We start from the raw sequence: 16,078 nt of genomic DNA, 5'->3' as shown, positions 1-16,078 counted from the left end.
GGTTGGTTTAAGCATTATTCTGCAGCGCATCATACCTCAACTTAGAGAGCTGGAGAGTAATATTTATGAATAATTCATACGTCAAAGACCTATTTAGAATTATCATTTTCATTTAATCTTTGTGTTGCAAATTTTCTGTATCATCATCATATCATATCATCTGTTTTTGACAAATAATTGACTATTATATGCAAGATATTAATTAATAATTATAACTATTATGAATTCAATTTTAAGTAAATGATACATTTTTTCTCTTAACAAAAATAATTCCCACAAATACATACAGATACCAGTAAAGATACCACACGCACACAAGTCTATCTTAATAACTGAACTCTTGTTACTCTTAGCTTTAAAACAAAGCTACAATTAGCTTTGTGTTAGAGTTTTATAAAAGGCTTCCTTTGCGGCTGTAACCGCTAATAATTCTCATATATGCATTACTTATATTTTTCTCACTATTTTTATACATTGAAATTACATTAATTTTTTTAATTTATGCATTTTAATTTAATGGTTAGTTTATAATATGAATTATTCTAAGTCCGTTTGGGTTTTATTCTGGAAAAGTTTATAGTCCTCTTAAGGAGTCAACTTAAAAATGATATAGATTCAAAATTCCTTGATACATTTACACAAACAGTTGAAGCGCTTAAAGCGTTTTTATCTTATTTTTTGGTGTTTCTATTTACTACTAAAGCGCTTCGTTTTTTATTGTGTAATTAAATCATACGACTTCTTTTAACGATAGATAGTAAAATTTCTCTCGATAAAATTTTCAATTGTAGAATTTAAAAAATCTCGAATAAATTTTAATTTGTTGACATCAATTCTATTTATTTATCTTTTCGCATCAAAGATTAAAAATAATAAGAGCCGGTCTTTTAATTAAGAGTCAATCATTCATTCGTGTCGCGAACATCACAACGTTGCAATTTTATTGTTATTGGAAATCATGAGATTGACGCAGTTGACGATTCGCGTTAATGAAATTGCTTTTATCCTCACGAGGAAATAATTAATATCAGATACGTATACATGTATTAGGTAAAGTAAATTAAAAAATATACTATATTTAACTCTTATGAAAACTCATTTATATGTTATGATTTGACTTGCGGTTTTAATTTAATAACATAATTAATTGGATTAAATAATTTTAACATAATGCATTAAAAAAAATTAAAAATTCTAAGACAAAATAATATAATTGATAAAACTTACCATTCATATCCGAATTTCTTACAGGTCAGGACACACTATCAGATTTAAATATACCTTAATAATATCTGAGATAACTCAAAAGGAATACATTAAACAAAAAACTTAATTCAATAACAGAAAAGTTTCGACGAACTCTTAACTTGAGAGAAAACAGAAACTTCAATTACCAATACTTTTTACTACATTGTCGAGAGGATTTTTAAATTCAATTGTCTACGAGTGTAGTTAATATGGATTACGTAGTGGTGCTACGAGCTACGACCACGTTTACGACGTAGACGTCCACCCGCTAACGCGTTCATGCCACACTGATAACTGAGTTAGCGCGCTCCAGCTCTAAGTACGAGGAACAAAATATAGTATATAGGTTTCAATCTTATTGCTATACAAATAAAGATTATATTCAAATAAAAAAAGGATCAGAAGTCCAAGAGAAATTCTACCGCGAAGATACGAGGTGCAAATAATGACATGCCAATTCGCATGTCGACTTTTATTTTTATTGTTTACATTTTCTTGAACTTATTGTATTAAAAAGGTAAAGGTATTAAATATATAAAATATAAAAAAAATATCTAAACAGTAATTAATTATATTTTCTTGTTTTATATCTTAATTAGTAGATTTCAAAAAGAAATAATTCATCAATTCAGTTTATTATTTGTTTGTGTATGTCTGGTATAGTCTTTGTCAGCTTAGACTCGATTTTTAATATTTTTATTTTATTATTATTGAACATTTTTTAACAGCCTGTAAATTTCCCATTGTTGGGTTAAAGCCTCCTCTCCTTTTGGGGAGAATATTTGGAGCATTTTCCACCACGCTCCTCCAATTCGGGTAGGTAGATGGATTTAAAAAAAAAATATAATAAATTGATAAAAATAAATAAAACACGCAATTTATACGGAAAGCATAAAACTAAGGTACAGTATAACATGATTATATTTAACCAAAATATTTAGGATGTAAAATCTCAAGGGCTAGAAGAAATCAATTGATTAAGTTGCCAGCCAAACGTTTCCCGACAGGGTGATACATTTTCATTTTCCACTCGTATACCGTATGTTATGGAGCTACCTATTTCAAACTCTTTTAATGTCTGTATTCCATAGCTACTAAAGCCATAAAGTAAATGTATTTTGAGATGTCATAAATATTTCCCTATAAAATCTTTACCAATGAACTGTTTTAATAAATTAATTTTTCGTTCTATTTATAAAATGATTTTTAATTACATCGTTTCGTGGTAAGTTGTGGTAAGTTGCAAGTTCAACTGATTAAGTCACACCTATACTCAACATCTAAACAGCACTACACAATATAATAATAAGTCAGTTTGAAAGGTAAATAAACCAGTGTAATTACAGACACTTCTTAATTTCTGAGGTCGGGGCGCTTTGGCGATGTAAGGAACGGTAAATATTTCTTATACACAAGGTGAATATCTATAGGCATGAGCACTGACCACCAGGTGGTCCATTGACCATTTGCCAGTCCCATAAATTGTATGAATAAAAAAAACATCATTATCATCATTGGCAAGATCTTAACGGATTAACACAATTGGGGGATTGGGATTAACACAATTTTTAAAGTGAAACAAAGAAAAATATTGACCAAAGTTCTACGACCAACCAGATTGGTTTCTCACCACAATACAGCTGGTTGAAGTGTTTACGTGCTCGGTTTAATGGATGTGCTCAACAAAAAAAAAGTCCTAGTTGGCTCTTAGAAGACGTACACGTTAATATGAAGTGGCTCTTTTCTAATGACAAAGGTTATATGAGGTTAAATTTAATTTAAAAAACAGAATATTGTGCTAATTTTATTGAGTATTCTGAGTTCAAATCGTTTTTATCATTTTTTTTATATAAAAATAATAATTTGAGTGACTTCAGTTAGTTAATACCAATATCATGAATGTGAAAAAATGATACAAACAGACTAACTAGCAGTTTCGAAGAGGCGGTTAAGGTTTACTAATCTGACGTTCACTAAACTGAAGTACTAAGCGCTCATCAATCGCCGTTTGCAGCTATTTTTATGTTCAATCATATTGAAAATTGAACTTCGTTCCTTTTTTAAATATTTTAAGTGACATACCTACATTATTATTATGACGATTGTAAAAATGCAAATTAAAATCAAGAGCATTCGATTTTTAAAAGTATTCTGATTCGCATGAATCGCACGAATGAAATAAATGCTGAATAAAATAATCGAAATGCTAAAAGTGTATATTTTAAACCGTTAGTTAAGCAACGTTGGCAAGAGATCGTGCTAATGAGAGGACAGACTTTGGTTGGAATAGTATTGACTTTTGTTGTTATATTATTCTCAAAGCATTGAAGAGCTCGTTAAGCTATTGGTTAAAGCAAACCCGTCGTCTGTTAGTCCAACATTTGTATTATAATAAGGTCGCTCCAACGATTCGCCCACGTTGGATGGAATTGTCTCAGTCAGGAAAATTTTGTTTGTTATAATCCGGATTCACACAAAATATACTAAGCGAACCGACCTTTGAACAGAATTTGTCTAAAAATTTAAAATAAAAAAAAAATCTACAATGTAATTTTTTAATACAATTTTTATTTACAATGATATATAAAATTAGGTTCAATAAGAATATTGTATATCTGAACTCTCCTAAATACTGTCAACAGTATTAAATGTGTTAACCCGCTATAATGGAAAAGGGTACAATAATAACTATACTAACTATTCGTGAAGTGTGGGTACTGTCATTAGTAATATGTATGTGATATGTAAATTACATTTAAAGTCCCGAATCATTTCAATAATTTAATAAAAGAAGATTTAAATATTTAACCAAAGAAATTTATAATTTTTCTAATTCTATTTATTGATTAATTTAAAAATTCTCAATAAAAGTTCTTCGATATTTTAAAATCTATTTGTATACTATTTATAAATATATTTATAAGCGTGTTGTTTGTATAATATATCATGTAAATATTTGTTTATCAATATCTATTACATTTTTGTCATTTGTCTATAATTTCATTCATAAAGTGAAGGATCCAAATATGAAAAATAATTCGATCTTATATCATTATTCTATATTTTTCATTATAATATAAATAATCTTACTTTTTTCATCTACGTTCAATTCGCTTTTAAGACACAATAATATACTCGAAAAAGATATTGATGTGTGTATTATGACGATAATTGAGAAAATGATTAATGTGAACTACATATTTTTCTAAATGCATTTTATTAATTCGAAAAGAAAAATACGTTTCAAATTTTAAACCCGCATCAAAAATTTATAACACGTACTTAAGTTGAGATGAAACTGTGAGGATAATTACAGCGGAGCGAAACTATCTACGTTTAATTTCCTGCTTCGGATGTTACTCGGTTTAAAAGATAATTTCATGATAAATTGCAACGGGACATCTTACTAAAAATACCTCAATATCCCTTTAAATTTTTCATATATTGCATTATTATACATCCATTGCATATATTTTCCATTGGTCGATACCAACATAAATTGTTCTGAATAACATAAAGATCCGCGCATATTATTTAAAACATAATGCGTCAGTTTTTGTTAAATTTATGAACGATTGAAGATCTTTCAACCTTCTATATAATATATACTTAAACTTTTCTGACACAGAAATAATAAAAGGATAATACAATTACAGAAATCATTCATATACAATCAATAGCTTTACCTATATTTATCAAAACTATAATTAAACTAAATTATCCGCTCCCAAATTATAATGTCCGAAGGTACGGAAGGTAGTATAATATACTGAAATATGTATGCTTGTGATATCTCTTTAATTTGTAAAAGTAAAGTTTATCTTAGATTATCTAGACTAGTCTTACATATTTATAATATGAACGTAGAACTATTTCCTGCGTTGCATATATAAATACATGTAAATATAATAATGACACCATATAACAAAATAGAATAAGCTTAAGTAAGCATATTTAGCTTCGTAATTTTATGTAATTTTATACAAAAGAATTGTGAGAATCATTCGCAAACAAAAGTTTTAAGTAGACAATCTTCGCCTTGTAATTTGTTCGAACGTAACAATCTGCGTAGCGTTTTATTCAAATGAATAGAATTTTATTTACCTACGAGTATTCTGCAAAATTTAATCTAGAGAGAGGTCGTATACTTGGCTTTTACGGAACCGAAGCTTTAAAGCGAAGATATTTTGTAAAATATTCTATCTATTAAATAGAATTCGAAGTCATGATTATACCAACAGTTATAAACTTTACCTTGCTCTACATCGGATATCGAAATAAAATACTATTACTATTCCAACAAAGTAATTTTATTAATTTTTTAAGGGAATGTAATAAACTCTGTTGTATGTGTTTGCTGCGCGATATGTGCACTGCTTAAGAACTCGAGACTGGTTTAATATGAAATTGTAGAAAAAACTTAAGAATGCAATGAGGTTGGTATAATAGATTCAAATGCTTTCGATAAACATTGCTAACTTATTAAGGGGTGCATTTATTAACAGCTACGCTCATTTTTTTGCTACAAAATCTTTTTCTTTTTTATTCCACGTTCATTTTCCTTGTACATCATTTAAAAAAAAAATATTATTTTTGTATATAACTGTTTGCAAAGACCAATCGACGTTATTCTACACAGCAATAAGTTAAGGGGACGCTAAAAACTGTTTTTCTTTCTATCTCGGTAATTGCATGATCGTAACCACTTTAACAAAACAAAAAATACTCGAAAATTGGCAATACTCGAGTTTTTGATTATTATCAATAAGTAATATACAGTAATAAATAAACGAAGAAGAAGAAGAATTGAAAAATAGGATTGCCGAACAATGTTGATTTTTTTTTTAAATTAGTCTTTTCCGCTAGGTATGATGTAAAGATTCTTAAGAAACATACAACCATACACTCAAGCGTGTTCATTAATTTAAAAGTTATGATGGAATAAAGAAATACATACATAGATTCAAAAACCATGAAAACATAATACTTCTCTTTTGGCAGTTATGTAAAAAATCGATATTTCGAGTCTTTTTTTAAAATAAATAATTGTAGTTATTTAAGGAATTACTATTACTCCTATTTCCCTCCTTTTAAGCTTTAAACTTGTGTTAAAAGTGGGGTCAACAAAGCCCAAGGGGTGAGGATCGATCCTGCGACCTATTGCATCGCTAGGCAACCCTTAAAACCTTTGCGCTATTGAAGCTTCCAGTGAGATTTGTGTTTTATTTAGAAATAAGTGGTCAGTATGAGTATATATAACATTTCAGACGGTTCAAGGAGTAAGGAATGATTTAAATTTTATATCCAATCCTTTTCGGCGGGATAACAGATTACCGTTCGGTAGAATATTCATACTTTATGACATTGTTAAAAAATGTTAGTGAATGTGAGTAAATATATTATGAACGTTATGTATGTTTCTTGGTAGTACGGCTTTGTGTAAGTCCGTCTCGGACTCTCTCGTCAGATATTCTACCGCCAAACAGTAATGGCGCATTGGCGATGTAAGGAATGGTAAATATTTCTTAAGGCGGTATCGTCTAGACAGTAGTGACCACTCACCATTAAGTGCTTCATTTACTGGTCCGTATGCATATATAACAATTTAAAACAATGTTAGCAACACCGTATGATGCTTAATTAACTATGTAATATTCTCAGTAGTTGATCACAATTACTACCCACTCATCGTATGTTCAACTGCCAAAGAACTATACTTGGTATTGTTGTGTTCCAGTTCTAAGGGTGTGAGCCAGTGTATCTACAGGCACTGAAGACGTCATATCTTAGTTCCATAGGTTGATGACATAAAATATGGTTAATGCTTCTTACACTGCTAATTTATTTGCTGTCAGTCATACGTACTTTAAATAAATACAAAATGCAATATTTTTTATTAAACCGATATACTTAATACGCTTATATTCGTTATACAAACTGTTAATTGACCTCTCTTGCATAACTTACACGTAATATCAATAATAACAATCAATCGATTTAAGAGAAAATATTTTACATGTATATCTACCACACTTTGTGTTTGAAGTGTCATAACACTTTGTACGGACGTCAAAGAACTATATCCGCCTTTAATAATATTCTTCAAACCTTTTATGTTCAATCTTCGCTAAATAATCAAAATCAACGTTTTTCATCCTGGGGATCTCGATTCCTGTGAATAGAGGATCATAGTATGCTTAAAATAATAATAATTATTCATACGATATAATACCATCTTGAATTTAAATTATAATCAAATATTTTCTTTTTAGACAACAACGACCTAAAATATTAAACAAGAGCCAGTCGTCCTATTACAATTGGTTGGAGATGGGTTGCATAGTAATACAAATATTAGCTATGGAGTTTGAAAAATAAACATATTTTCTTTTATTCCATTTGCGGTATTAAAGAACCGGAAAAGTTTGGGAAACTATGACCTTCATGATTTTATAAACAGTAATTTTACTAACGTGCTACTAGACATAACTTATCATTTTTCTATATCTTTTAATTCTTAAATACAATATAAAAATTATAAATAACATTTTACTTAAAAAATATATGGTATATCAAAATATAATAATTTGGACTTTTACCGTCTGTGTAATAAAAAAATAAAAAAAAAATTAAAAAGGTTTATCTCAAAGTCTTTCGTATATCTTCGATAGAAATATTTCTATCTTTTACGGCTTTGTCATAGTCATTTCTTTGAACAATCTATTCGGTCATAAATCATAAACATATTAACATTAAATGTCTTAATTTACAAAGGTTGCATCTTGATTAATATATTAATCAATTATGCTGATTATTTTCATATATGTAAATATAAAACAATAATAATGACAAAACTTCTTTATCACATTCATATCAATTTTAATATAAAGTTCAGAAACCGTATATATATGAAACAATGTTATCAACACGCGATTCAGTTTTAGAATCATGTTTAATATAAAACAATATGAAATAGTTCATACAAGTGCGTCATAAATCCGATTGTAACGTGAATACTGAATAATAAACGACAATCATAAATCTCGTATGAAAACACCATAAATCTAACCGGTTTCTGTTCAGGTTAACCACAAATGGACGGACGGATAGAAAATTCAACATCGAACATTGATAATACTTTTTCATATTACAACTTCGGTCCGCTTCTTTGACACACCGGCTTAATGTCTTTCAAGATTCTTTCAATTTTCACGTTATTTATCGCTGTCGTTATGTTGTGTTCGATTTTGTGGTGAACAGATTATAAATATCTCTAGAAGTTATCTTTAGAACCTATAAAATATTATATATATTTAAACTTTAATAGATCTTTCTATGTATAAGGTTTAAGGCTATTACAAAAGATAAAAACGCTTGAGTTAATGAGTTCATGTGTTAACTAGGTTGAAAAAAAGTACATAATATGTTTTAATCAATCTTGGCTTAAAATAAAGTAATTTACAATATACTTCAGACATCTCGTCAAAATTCTAAATTTCACCCGCACCACCTGGATGTCCGAAAATCCACAACAGCGCGATTTTTAAGACATTTTCTGCCTCGCACAACCACACTGTGGAACCAGCTTTCGCCGGCGGTTTTTCCGAACCGATACGATTTCTTAAAGGCCGGCAACGCACCTGCAAGCCCCTTGTTGCAGATCTCCATGGGCGGTGGTAATCACTTTCCATCAGGTGAGCAGCCTGCTCGTTTGCCTCATATAATATAAAAAAAAAAAACTTAACGTTTTTATAAACAACTAATGAAATATGACGACTGATGACGTACTTTTAGTGATAAATCATTATATTCTGAATATAAAAACCAGTCTAGTTAAGTTGAAGTGTGCAATTAAGAATAAATAAGAATATTTCAGTACTCTAATGTAGTACTCGTATATAGTATGCTAAAATAATATGCTGAATAAAATATTATTATGGTTATGACGTACGACGTACTTCCCTTCTCATATGGATCCGGGCGTCGAGTGAATCCCTATATGTTAATTATCTTAAAGTCGGCTATAAGTTAAAGACGGTTCGTATAACAAACTATTATCCTTCTCATATCCCAGAAAGACAACCCATCCCTAGCCCTGTGTAGCCATAGATCGCGTGGTAAAGTCTCCTTTTTTAAACACATAAATGCATTCTACAGAGTAGTGTTGCGTATCGATAGACCACTATCGATAGACAATTTATAGTTAAGGTGTTAGCGATAGTATCGAAAGTCTATCGATAGTATTGTCACATGTCAAAACTATTGATAGCTTCCCATGAGCTACTATCGATAGTATTGCAAAAATCATTACTTGTAACCTAAACTAATTAATCGATACTATCGATAGTATTAACCAAAACGATACTATGGATAGTACTATCGATATCCTGAATAATCGAGGTTAACTATCGATAGTCAAACTATCGATAGTTCTGCAACACAGCTACAGAGCTATTGTGAATAGATTAACTAATCGCTTAAATAAAACCTTCTCAACGATAACAATTGAAACAAAAGAATCAATGTTCTACACCAAAGAAATATAGATGACGTATCCTTCTGTCGTGTGGTTCCGTCACAATAATATAGAACCAGTTCTCTCAACCAGTTGAATTTAGACAGGCAATTCGGTTGCGTTCTTAACTATAAAATTTAAGATTGATCTAGTATCAACAGATATTATTTACTGTCTAAGATTATTGCTGTTTGGTGTTAGAGTAATTGACTGACGGTACCCAGCACAGCACTGCACACAAGTCTACCTACAAAAATAAAATATAAACAAATTCCAATGTTCCACCAATCGATAAATTTATTTTAATTATCAATTAACTTTCAACGTGATAAATATTTATTAATTATAATGTGGAATGTATTTATTACAAATAAACTATATTCAAAATATATTTCTAATTTTGAATCAATCAAATAATCTTTGAATGAATAATTCATGTGCGAATTGGATTTTTTTTCATATCTCTTACACGTTTTACATCGAATTTGCATTAGGGATCCTATAATCCAATTAGGGGAAATCAAAAAGTACTCAAAGCTTTCAAATTAAGGCAGATTATACATTACAGATTCTGATATTTTTTAAAGTATTGCCAATAATTCTCTTCACATTTGTTGGTACAAAAAGGAATGTTTACTGTGAAATAAATAATTGCATGCTTATTCTATAGTAATTTAGAAAATTCAAAAACAATCCAAACAATAAATCGTATATTAGATAATGTTATTTAAATTAAAATTATTAAAAAATGTATTTATTTACATTATAAATCAACAAAAAAAATCTTCTACAGGAAATAGTTTATTGACCTTTTTTAAAGTCATTCGTTGTTAGTTTTACTTAAACCTAAGTGGACTGAAGTCTACACTAAACTTGTAATTTTAATTATATTATGACTGATGATAAATTTCTACGATATTATTTAAAATTCTGTGTTTATTTCCCATAGCCACCTTTTACAAATCTCATCACTTAGTAAATTGGACCAGCTTTCGAAGAGCTCTTAATTTAAAACTGTCTTTTGTGTATAAAAGTAGAAAAGTTTATTGTCCTTCAGTGTTTACTATGACGATGTAATTTAAATATACCGTCAAAATGTAAATAAAAAAAATCTAAAGTCCCTTTATGTATTAATTCGGGACTGAATGTAAATCTATTTATTTTAAAAAAGTAAAACTTTGGAACTGTGCCACCGCTGAACATTATCTTATCTTGAGAAAAAGGAAGTCACACACATATTAAAACTCTGATGCAACAACTCTGATGATAGATGTCGTTTGATAAATCAATCTAGTCAATTGACCATCTCGTTATTTACTTGAATATATTTAATTTCCCTTAGGGCGTGGACCCATGTCTACGGTGCGGGGCCGTTTGCCGTGCAACGGTACGCCACCGCCACCGGCAGATGGCACGGCGCCGTGTACCGGCACGTGCTCACTATTATTGTGTTGTCAGTTGCATAGTGCGGTAATTTTTTGCATAAAATGGCGGACGATTTAGATTTAGACTTTTTGATTTCACTAGTGGAAGCACGCAAATTTTGGTAAACGTGTTGAGTGGGGTGCCGGTACTTGACGCCGTTGTGCGGCACGGCGCCGCGCCATTTGCCGGCGGCGGTGCCGTACCGTTGCACGGCAAACGGCGCCGAACCGTAGACATGGGTCCACGCCCTTATTTATTTTTAAATGTGTGTTAAAATAACGAGGAATCGTAATAACTAGAAACTTTTCAATTCAAAGCAAAGACCCATACAGTATACATACTTTAATTATATTGAAAAGTTTCTAGGGTTATTCTATCTTCTACTAAGTAGCTACATGACTACACAACTATCAATAATTACACAACACAAATATTTAATATAATTTTATTTTGTGTTTTTTTTTTTACCCAAATTCGCTGTACACTGAACCGATGGTTTATGATCAACTTACAAAAATAGACTGTTAATCACGTAAGCCTATAATAACGCTAGCCCATTCATTCATCAGTACCTTATTAGGCAGATTAAACGGCTCACAACATTTATAAATTTTTAAAATATGCGTTACTAAGTTTTTTAAAATATAACGTTTATACTTTCCTTAAACAATTTTTTGACATAATTAAATAAATAAAAAAAAAATACTTTGCACTGCAAACGTTCTTTACGTACCTTGACGTATGTTATATAATAATACAACCCTTCAGTAGTCAAATATGAATACTTAACCGCACTAAATCTTAAAAACTTGCGTAAAACGAAACTTAACAATTCTTAAACTTTCTAAATATAATATAAGTGACTTGCAAAGTATTTTGTAAGGACGGTGAAAAATGGAAGTTGGAAATTTTTAAAGTAAAAATCTTGAGAGGAGATGGAGTGTTTAGCAAATATACTCAATGTAAAAAGATTTTGCGAGACGTTGTTGCAAATAGATTTAATGCATTTCCGTGACATAGAGCGAAAATTGTTTATGTTCCTATTGTATAAATACTTAGTCATAAAACACTTGATCTTGGAGTACTACTGCAATTACTGTTGTATAAAAAAAAATACACATAATATGTATTTATGTTCGGTCTTGTTGCCTGTACTGATTATAAGTCGGCTGATTTATTTTCCCCCCAGGGAATCAGGGTTCCTATTAAAAGAAGTAATTCAGCTGTGCCACATCTCCACGCATTGAGGATTTGTACATTAACTATTTTTAATTTTGATTTCTATATACACAAATATATATTAGTATATTCATCATTGAGCCGAGACGGCTACGTAGTTAAAACTCATTAAGACGTAAATACGTAACGTTAGTCTTAACTAATGATTGTGGGTAAAAGCTCGTGCAAGTACCACGGAATTTTAATTTGCTTTTTTTTTGTTTTTAATGCTTCTCGTGTAATAACCTTCTTCTCAAAAGGCAAGGAAGCCTTGACCAACTATGACATAAACATTTGCTATTGTTTTTAAGATTTTTTATGATTGTTTAAAGGGACTGAAATTTTACAAATTATATAAAAATGATTAAATTATTAAAAAGAACATCTCAGCACGAACATAATATTTATTGGAAAATATAATGCGTATATAATAGGGAGATAAATTAAAAGATTTTGAAACAATTTATGATATGAGTCTGACTGAACATTTTATTTAAAAATCTAATATTAATTTTGCAAAGGTTGCAAAGTCAATATTCATTTTAAAAGAAACTGCCATCTTTCTTTTATAAATAAATTGTATTATATTATCACGTCGATCGGTCTCCGTCCTCACTTAGATCGCTCTAAACCCACACAGTCGTACTTGTATATGACAAGGAGCGGGATTCGATTTCCTCACATTCTTTCAAAGATATTACATCTCTATAAACATTTTCCAACTTACAAAGTTTTAAAAACAAATTTTCTTTACAATAGTCAATATGTTATATAATTTGAAGTCAGGCTAATACCACGAGGGCTATAAAATTATGTTATCCTGAACGATTTTATACACGGCGGTAATTTTCAGAAAAGTTTTCAAAAAAAAAATTGTTTGTCTGTTCATAGTTCAATGTGACTGCAAATGCACGCGATTGAAAATAAATCAGTCGCAGAACCAACGCAAGTACGTGACTTTCAAAGCAAACGACTGTATTACAAATAACTTCCATACTTCAAGTTGCTACTAAATATTTCTTGGCAGAAAAACCAAAACACTTTTATTGGTCCACCTGGAATTCACACCCGTATCTGATTCCTGAACCGTACAGTCTACTACCCTAACGAGGCACCTTATAACAAAATATACAGTTAATTTAAAAAATATATAAAACTGGCTTTATGCTCTACACTTTTGAATTCTTAACGATAATCTCATTTTCCGTCGATAGTTGAACATTATATATTGTATTGTATTATAAATTTCCTTTTAATCTGTAGTCATTTACCCAAATCAAAATTAACTCTATTTCTTTTTTGACTGATATATATATTGAGGCTTAAAATAAATCTATTACAATATCATTCAAATTATCATTTGTCCTATTTCTTAATATTGTATTTCCATAAAGTAAATCTTCATTATAAATGAATATATCTTACAGAACTGCTGTTTATAAACACTCCTTTGAAAATTATCATAAGGCGTAATGATCACAAATTTTGCCAGAGCAAAGGTTCATGTTCTAAAATTATATTATCAATCGAGGCGAATCTTTTAAAGCCCTTAAAGCCTTTTAATTTTATTGCTGTTGCCTCGTAAAATACAAAAAGAGGCCGAATTAAATATAAGATAATCTTCTAATTAAAAAGGAAACTGATGAAAAAAATGCTTATTTTCTTAATTACTTCGAATTATATTTTGTTGACCGTTCGTAATAAAAACCCGATATGAGTTTTGTGACATAATAGATTACTTCGTGAGTTTTTTTGTCATTTTTTAAGTAAACAAAAAGTTTGATCTTCATGAAAAATTATTAAGCGAACGAATAAAAATTAATAGATTAAATTTTTAGGACTTCAATATAGTTCTACAATTTTGTTGTGATTGATTCTTTATTACATTTTTAAATCGTATGTTGCACTAACTATCCCAGTCCTGCCTAAAGAATATAATTTCAATATGCGTTAGTATTGTTTACTTTTAAAATCAAAATGACAATATTCCTTTATGCCTTTTTCATTAAGCGAAAATCACATCCAAATTTTATATCTCTATATTTTATATTTTAGTCTGTACGTTGATAATAATCATAAATATTGTTATTAAATAACAAACCAAAGTAGACTTAACCAACATGACAATAGCTGTTTAATATTCATATGGATATAACATTTAACAATAACTAAACTTTTCTCTTACAATACATTAGTGAGCCCGTATTACCAAACTTTCGTAACTTCTCATGCATCCCTTTTAGCCCCGAGGGATGTTCCAAAGTTGGCAGTTGTATGAAAATATACAACCTCTATACTTCGTTATAACTCACTTAAACCTTAATGCAATGGTGCAACTTCTGCATCAAACTATATTGTTTCCCCGCTGAGCACGGCCTGAGAATCAAACAAACTTTGCTGAGCTTTTTGCCAATGTTGCCCTCACAACGAGAGCCTATTAATCAACAATTAATTAAAACTTCTAGTAATGAATGCAATGCGGATACAGTGTTTTGTATTATTTTGCTGTGACCGCCCTTTTTAACGAGAGTGGTTCGTTCATTATGGTTTCCAACTATATACTCGTGGGTTGTATTTTAATATTCGATTCAATGGGAAATTCATTTTAGTTTTCTGGTTTATATTATATGCGATCATGATTTGAAAAGTAATTATTCATGTACTTTGGTTTGTGTATTATGTTTCATCATCGATTGCTTGTAAGCTGTAGTAATAATATTAGGTTATTTTTTTCCAGTTAAAATTGGTTTTAACTTCTCACTATGCGGTTCTTTCAGACAACTGCAACTGTTTATCTTTAATTCTCATTTCTGATCCAGTATCATGTAGTTGCCTTTGCCATTATTAACATAAAAACTATTAAGGTTTAATTTTTATAGTTTTATATGTATATGTATGTATACACGGTAAATTGACCAAAATAACATTTTTTACAATTTTTGTCTGTCTGTTTGTTCGGGCTAATCTCTAAAACGTCTGGTTTTGACGGGACTTTCACTGCCAGATAGCTGATGTAATAAGCAGTAACTTAGGCTAAAACGCTAACTTTTTTATTAAATTCAAACGCGCACAAAGTCGCGGGTACATCTAGTAGACAAATTTCAACTTTATTATATGTATAGATTTGTATATATATTTTTGTCTGTACAAATCACGATCTTATGGAATAGTGGCAAGAAAGCTAGAAGCATTTTCCCGTTGAATCGCAATTCCGAACCTCTGGGCAAAAAAAGACCAGCCCTCCTGTCACCAGTGACGGCAATAAGGCGCGGCGTTATACTTTTAATTAAGCACTATTAATCCAAGGTCCAACTGCAAATGGGGCAAAGAGATAATTTGAAATGAGAGACTTATATTTGGATCGTTTGTTCGCTCTCGCTTATGTTGTATATAATGTTATATAGTAAAGCTTATTATGGATTACTATTGGAGGAACTATTTGAAGAGAAAATTATCACTGTGAATCGAGGGATAAAAAGTTAAGGATATAAGGCAGAAATATATTGGTGTAGTGACATATCCTATAGTTTGAAACGTTAGCGCTAATTTTGCATAAATGCTTATTGTAAGTTAAGTTAAACTGATACTAATTTGGATAAACTGAGAAATCTTCCGCAAATATAAGAATAAAATTACATGGTGGCGTCACGTTAGTCTTCTTAACTCTTATCT

The 16,078-nt window shown here is 30.1% G+C and overlaps 1 protein-coding gene across 2 annotated transcripts in view; it reads right to left on the bottom strand.

Moving 5' to 3' along the window:
• The window catches only part of LOC125067209 (suppressor of lurcher protein 1-like), a 74,299-nt gene extending 72,777 nt beyond the window's left edge, over positions 1-1,522 (bottom strand). For both annotated transcript variants that reach the window (XM_047675666.1, XM_047675665.1), the window contains exon 1: positions 1,228-1,522. The gene's annotated coding sequence lies outside the window, so the exon portion shown is untranslated. The remainder of the gene's footprint in view (positions 1-1,227) is intronic.
• Between the last annotated feature and the right edge of the window lie 14,556 nt (positions 1,523-16,078).

Source organism: Vanessa atalanta, chromosome 11 (assembly GCF_905147765.1).
Source record: "Vanessa atalanta chromosome 11, ilVanAtal1.2, whole genome shotgun sequence".
Lineage (NCBI taxonomy): Eukaryota > Metazoa > Arthropoda > Insecta > Lepidoptera > Nymphalidae > Vanessa > Vanessa atalanta.
Note: the sequence above shows the minus strand (reverse complement) of the source record. Positions and strands in the feature narration are given on the sequence as shown.